Here is a 6,641-nt window from a genome sequence, read left to right on the forward strand (position 1 = left end):
CTCATTTTAGCTGTCTCTTTCCTTCAGTCTTTCTCATACACTCTTAGCTAATCTAAGGTTTACATTGAGAAGCCCTGGTGGTATAATGGGTAAAATGTTGGGCTCCTAACTACAAGGTTGGTGGTTTGAAACCACCAGCCACTCCATGGGAGAAATATGAGGTTATCTATTCCTGTAACGATTCACAGCCTTGGAAACACTATGGAGTACTTCTCTGGTGCCCTATTATGATTTGGCATTGAGTTGATGGCAGCGGGTAAAGTTTGTGCTGGAGTCCCTGGACAAGGTATAACATGCATGGCTGCTAAGCCAAAGGATGGAGGATGGAGTCCATCCAGAGTAATCTTGGAAGAAAGGTCTGGTGATAAACCTCTGAAAAACCAACCACTGAAAGCTTTACAGGGCACAGCTCTACTTTGTGCATATGGAGTCACCATGAGTTGGAGACAACTCAATGGCAATTGGAACTAGTAATGCTTACCTTATTACTCTGATAAAACTATGAGTCTCCTTACTTGCTTACCACCAACATTTCCAATAGTTTTTTACAGTGTTCTTAGGCTTGAACTTTCCAATGCTTTCTTTCAAATAAAGTCTTCCCCTTTGAGGATAGTTTTGGAGCTCCCTCTCCGTGGCCTAAACCTTGTGTACCATAGCTTCAGAGTTGGGCATGAGGAAAATGTTCCACTTTGTTTCCCCCTGAATTCTAACCCTATTTTATGAGCAGAATACTGAATAGGGGTGGTAGCTTCTGGTCTTTTTGGCTTGCCTCTATAGAACTTCTGCTGTCTAAGTGAGCTGAAGTAAGGTAATCAGGATATACATATACATACACACACACACACACACACATATAGTGATTATATATAAAATTATATGCATACATACAATTTTATTGGGAGCTATTACAGATATCATAACATTCCATAGTTCAATAATATCAAGCAGTATAGTGCAATTGCTACCACAATGAGTTTCCAAATATTTTTTTTCTTCTTGAACTTGATATCAGCTCCTTTTTATCCCCTCCCTCCCCCATTCCTACTCCCCAAGACTTACTTTTTTTCTTCCCTATAATAGACGGGTTTTTTGGCCATAGCTTACACAATCCAATATATCCATTCACATACAATTCTGTTGCTCAATCCCACCGAGTGGGATTATACAGTCCTCCAACAGCTTCCTATTCCCGCCTTCCCTCTCCCCTCTTTTCCCATACCCTCAAGGAACCATTACTCTGGTTACTGTTTCTGAAGGGTTACCTATCTTGGCTTTCATGTACCAAACAATATGAAATATAAAAATGAAAAATGCAAATCTAACAAATTAATGAGTTAAAACAAATAGAAACCATACTAGTAAGGGGAGGAAATATTAGAGAACTAGAGGGTGGTTATGTAGTTTATCAGTGCTATACAGCACCCTAGATTTATCATCCCTTACCTGTGGCCTTTCTGAGATGGACTGTCCTATTATCTTACAGATGAGTTTTTGTCTCCACTACATCCACATCCCTTCGTACCAGTTTGGTTGCTTGTTTTTAATCTTCTGATACTTTTTCCTGTTGACACCTCATAATTACAGAGGTTTGTGTGTTTCTTTCATGTGGGCTTTGTTGCTTGCATGCTACATGGCCACTTGTTTAACTTCAAGCCTTTAAGATCCTAGACACTGTATCTTTTAATAGCTGGGAACCATAAGCTTTCTTCACCATATTTGCTGATGCACCTATTTTGTCTTCAGCAATCATGTCAAGAAGATGAGTATCATGCAATGCTACATTATTAGAACCAACTGTTCTTGTGTTGAGGTAAGATTTAAGTAGAGGCTCAAAATCTATCTGCTTCATTGTTTCATTTGTATATATAGACATATATAAACAAATACACATATAGTTAGACATTTACATATATATATATATATTTTTTTTCTTATTTACTCCTTTTTCTTTTTTTTCTCTTGCCCCACTATCATGTTTACCCCTTGTTCACCTCAGTAATTCCTCTAAGATACAATTCGATTGATCAAGCACTACCAGGAAAGCTACACCCTCCTCACTATAAATTTTGGAACACTTACTATTGTTCTGTACTCACCATTATTGGCTCACCTCTCCCCACCTTCCCTCCCATGCCCCCCAGAAACTGTCACATCACCCCCCACCCTCGCCACTGGCCTCATCCGGGATCGCCCCCAGGTCTTGAGAGGTGGGTAGACCAGCACCTAATGGGAACTTTGTTGTTCTCCTTGCTGCCGCTAGGGAGGTCAACCAGGAGTCCTTTTCGGGCAACCCATGAGATATGTGCACATGCATGGGTTCAGTTGCTTTCTTCATAATATTGTTTATTCTGCCTCTCTTGTATAGATACAAATCAATCAATCAATCAATCAATCAATCAATCAATCAACCAACAAAAGCATACAGATAGTCGCAAGTCTAACAGGAATCCCGACACAGAGCAGATGAGTATCTTTCTGTGAAATAGAGAGAAGGACGTATTATAAATCATCAGTCCAGTCCCCTTTGGGGGTTACCTATCCTGGATCCTGCTTACCTAACAAGACACACACCCTTTTAGTCTTCATTATTTGTGTCTGAAAGGGCTTTAGACTTTCAGTGTGGCCCCTTGTGAGTTACCCTGAACCCGTTCAGATGGGGTGCCAAGTACTGCCCCCAAGTCAGAAGTCTACAATGGGGATTCTTTGGGGACTTTGTGGCTTTGCTCACGTCATTGGTCTGTTGCACTTCCCTCTTGGTTTGTTCCCATGTGGGTGGTCAGATCAGCTGCTCCCTCCAAACTGTAGCTTCAGGGCTGTTCTCTGCAGGCTGTCATCCGGGGAGAGGACAGTCACAGCTCTAGCTGAGGCCAGCCCTGCAGCTATGTCTGGGAACGAGCTGCTCTGAGCAGGAACGTCACCATCAAGGGTTGGCACACCACCTAGGGTAGAGCTTCTGCTCCCAAAGCAGGGACTGGGTGAAGGAAGAGAACCATAGACCCCTCATCTGCTCTTGCAAGGAGGTAGGAAGGATGAGAAATGCTAACGGCCTGCTTCTCCCAGGGAAGACACTGTAGCCCTTACTCGGATCTAGGTGGAGAGGGTACCGTATGATCCTGGATGCACAAGTTCTGAGTGGAGCACTGTCATGCTTGCCTATAGGGAGGGGGGCGGGGAGCAAAGGAAGTGGGCTGTGGCTCAAATGCCATAAACTCTGGCTGTTATACCCCCAAATAAGTAGATTATTTGGACTAAATATTTCCTCCCTCCTGTTGTATTTCACCAAGGCAATTTCCAGAGACATTAAATGGTTGTTTCTGCATCATTTTCAGCAGCTGTGGTCTATCTACTGGTCTGACAACCTCGGGGTCATCAGTTTGAACCTACCATTGGCTCCACGGGAGAGAGTTGAGACTGTCTGCTCTCATAAAGATTTACAGGTCCAGAAACTCACAGGCCGAGCTCTCGCCTGCTCTACGGGTCACGATGAGTAGGAACAAATTCACTAACAATGAGTTTGCTTTTTTGGTGATTTATGGTTGTTTTACTAGGAAATGGCTTCATGGTTATCCTTATAATGGCCATCCTTGAGGTAGAATTCTCTTTAGATAATTTTTAATGATGGTTTTACTTTTTACATACTTAGTGAAAGAAAGTTTTTCATGTAAAATATTGGCAAATTTGTAAACAGCAAATTAAGAGAACCAGTGGAAGTTGAGGACTGGCTGACTTTTAACTTTATACCCAGTCAAACTCTAGAATGTCTATGCATTTGGTTTGATAAAAGCAACCGAACCAAATTCACTGCTATTGAGTTAATGTTGTCTTTATCAACCCTACATGACAGGGAGAACTGCCCCGTGAGTTTTTGAGACTGTGAAACTTTACAGTAGTAGAAAGCCCTGTCTTTCATCAGTGGAGGGGTTGGTGATTTCAAACTGTGGACCTTGTAGTTAGCAGTCTAATGAGTAACCGCTACACCAGTAGGGGTCCTCTTGGTTTGACAAAGCAACCTTAACTTGTAATGAGTATGACTACCTTTCATACTAAATTTTGCCTTCGTTGGCCTAGTAATCAATGTACAAAAATCCACAGCTATTAAAACAAACACCAAATGATAACTATTATAAAAACAACAAGATACTTATGCATTCAAGTGTGGAAATCAAATGATCAAAACTTCATTAGCAATCGCAATGGATGAACTGAAACAAAATGTGTATGCATTATCACACGTAAAACTGATGATCTGTTCTGTAAACTTTCAACTAATTACAATACAATATTTAAAAAAAAACACCCAAATCTCATAGATCTAAAAAGTGCCTATGCAAAATGACCATGCAATTTAAATTTTCTGTTTAATTCACGAAAACTACCGCACTAAAAAAAATATTTCTAAAAGAACTAGCTTCCCAACTTCCTGAATGCATTTATTAGGGCTTTGGGGGCTAACATTCACATTAAATGGTTCTTTAAATTCTTTATTGCTGTGAACTTATTTTAAATGGTTGGGTGCATATGTGAATTGTCAACTAGTTGAATGTCATTTTAACAGAAAGATCTAGCGTTTTGTTCATATCTAAAGCTCTTCCTTAACCATTGGACCTCATTCCTAATCCCCAGGCAAAGTTAATTTTGTATTTCTCCTTGAAGTAGAAGTCTGGACACTTACAGATGATCACATAGCAGTGAGAAGGATGATGACAACATATGTACAAATGTGCTTGATACAGTTGATGTATGTATGGCTTGTGATAAGAGCCTTAAGAGCCCCCAATAAAATGATTTATAAAAAAGAAAAGAAAAACAGGAATACTGCTAAATAGTCACGAGAAAATGTTAAAATGTGTTTCGGGGGAAATTCTTCACTTTTGGGGCAGTTAACGTATATGTACCATGTCTAAGGTAGTATATAGGCACAGTGTATTGTAAAAGAGCAAGATACCAGATAAAAGATGAATATTTAAGAATGAAACCATGCATATTCCAATAACATTGTCCTGCACAATGTTTCATGAATTACAGAAAGATAAACAATGAAAGTAATTAGTAAAATGATTTTCTCTTATTTGGTCAGGGAAAGTTTCATTAGAAAAGTTTGGCTTCTTTTGAGTGCAGCATCTTAGTTTCCAACATAGTAAAAGACAAATGGAAAACCCCACTCAATTTTTAAATGTAATGTCATTAAACAAACTTCAGAATTGTATTATGGCACAGAAGAATTGTGTTATAGTACAGTGTTAATCCCCTCTACCTCCATCTACAAACATGGAGATTCTATTCTACCAAAGCTACTTTACAGCCTAAATAGATATTTTGGAAGATGCTTACCTCCCTGTTGAGTGAATCTCCCTGCGGCTTGAGCACCAAAGGTTGGCTCCTACCCAGCGGCTGCTGCGAGCTTCCCTCTGTGCCCGCTCCTAGCCGCCTCCTGGAGTTAGGTGTTCGGCCCCGCCCTCAACACTGTTGCTAAAACTCCAATTCGGCCAGACTGATTCCAGTGATTAATTATTGACAACAGGAAAACACTCCCACGCAAACTTGGGTACAAACGCGCTGCTCCCAGCGCCTCCTTCCAGAAGAGCAGGCCGGCAGCACCACTCCCCTCCCCCCAGCTCTATGGTCCCAACTTCCCAGGCGCTGCCACTCTCAGTCCTGGGAGATCAGGTTCCTCCTGGACTGAATGCCCCCCAGCGACTCCAACATTGTCAGTCTGGGTTCAGGCAGCCTGTTAGCGCTTCTTCGGGGACCAGCCTCTCTCTCGAGGGGACGCATTCCGGATGCTGACGAAGTAGGGGCTCCCTGAGCCATAGAGGAGGCTAAGGCGTCGCTGTCACCCTCCGGCTGCTGCAGTAAAACCCCGAGCCGAGCCGGGACGGGGAGGAGGGATTAGGAGGCGTCCCCTCGCCCCCCGCCTTGGGGAAAAGCTGAGGAAGAGAGGGTGCCAAAGTGTGGGCTTTGGGGCTCTAGCCCAAGCCAGGCAACGCCTGCGCCCCGCATCCGTCCATCTGCAGAGCGCAGCGGGCGGCACACGGAGCGCGACTGCGGGCTGAAACTCGGCGCCAGGATGCCCAGTGCGCCCTGGGCTCGGCGCGGCCGCCGCCGCCGCCCTGCGAGCGCACATCCCACTGCGTACGGTGTCAGAACCCGAAGAAGACAAGCCCTGGTAACGTCGGCCGCGAACTGTGCTGCCCTAGGACCGGCGAGACGCCCCACTCCCTGCGTGTCGCCTTCCGCCCCCCTGGATGGGCCGTGAATCGTTGAAAAGCTGCGGTCCCGGGGGCAGCCGATGGGAAGGATCGGGCCGGGAGCACCTGTGTGTGCTCGCTCATAAGTGGCGAGGATGCACGGGGCCCCGGACTGCGGCAGGGAGGCTGCTTGGGGGTGTTGGTGCAGTGGGCCCGCGGCGCCAGCTTCCCTCCGGAGGGCAGTGCTCCTGCCCGGAGCCCGGGCCGGGTGCGCCTTCCCTGGAAACCCGCATCTGGAGCCAAATCCAAACCCTCCCCAAGCAGAGCAGAGGCTTGGCTTTTACGCCGAGGCGGTTTACAGAGCTCATAGGCCCTTGAGGCGCCCTGCCTGGATCAGTCCCGGCCCGGACGCTTCCCGCCTGGGAGGCAGGGGGCTTGGGGGCAAAAGCTGTC

The 6,641-nt window shown here is 44.8% G+C and overlaps 1 protein-coding gene across 1 annotated transcript in view; it reads right to left on the reverse strand.

Moving 5' to 3' along the window:
• The window catches only part of SPTSSB (serine palmitoyltransferase small subunit B), a 58,027-nt gene extending 52,610 nt beyond the window's left edge, over positions 1 to 5,417 (reverse strand). The window contains exon 1 of the mRNA XM_045297616.1: positions 5,332 to 5,417. The gene's annotated coding sequence lies outside the window, so the exon portion shown is untranslated. The remainder of the gene's footprint in view (positions 1 to 5,331) is intronic.
• Between the last annotated feature and the right edge of the window lie 1,224 nt (positions 5,418 to 6,641).

This window comes from Echinops telfairi, unplaced genomic scaffold (genome assembly GCF_000313985.2).
Source record: "Echinops telfairi isolate 266 unplaced genomic scaffold, ASM31398v2 ScPeMD7_7420;HRSCAF=8458, whole genome shotgun sequence".
NCBI lineage: Eukaryota > Metazoa > Chordata > Mammalia > Afrosoricida > Tenrecidae > Echinops > Echinops telfairi.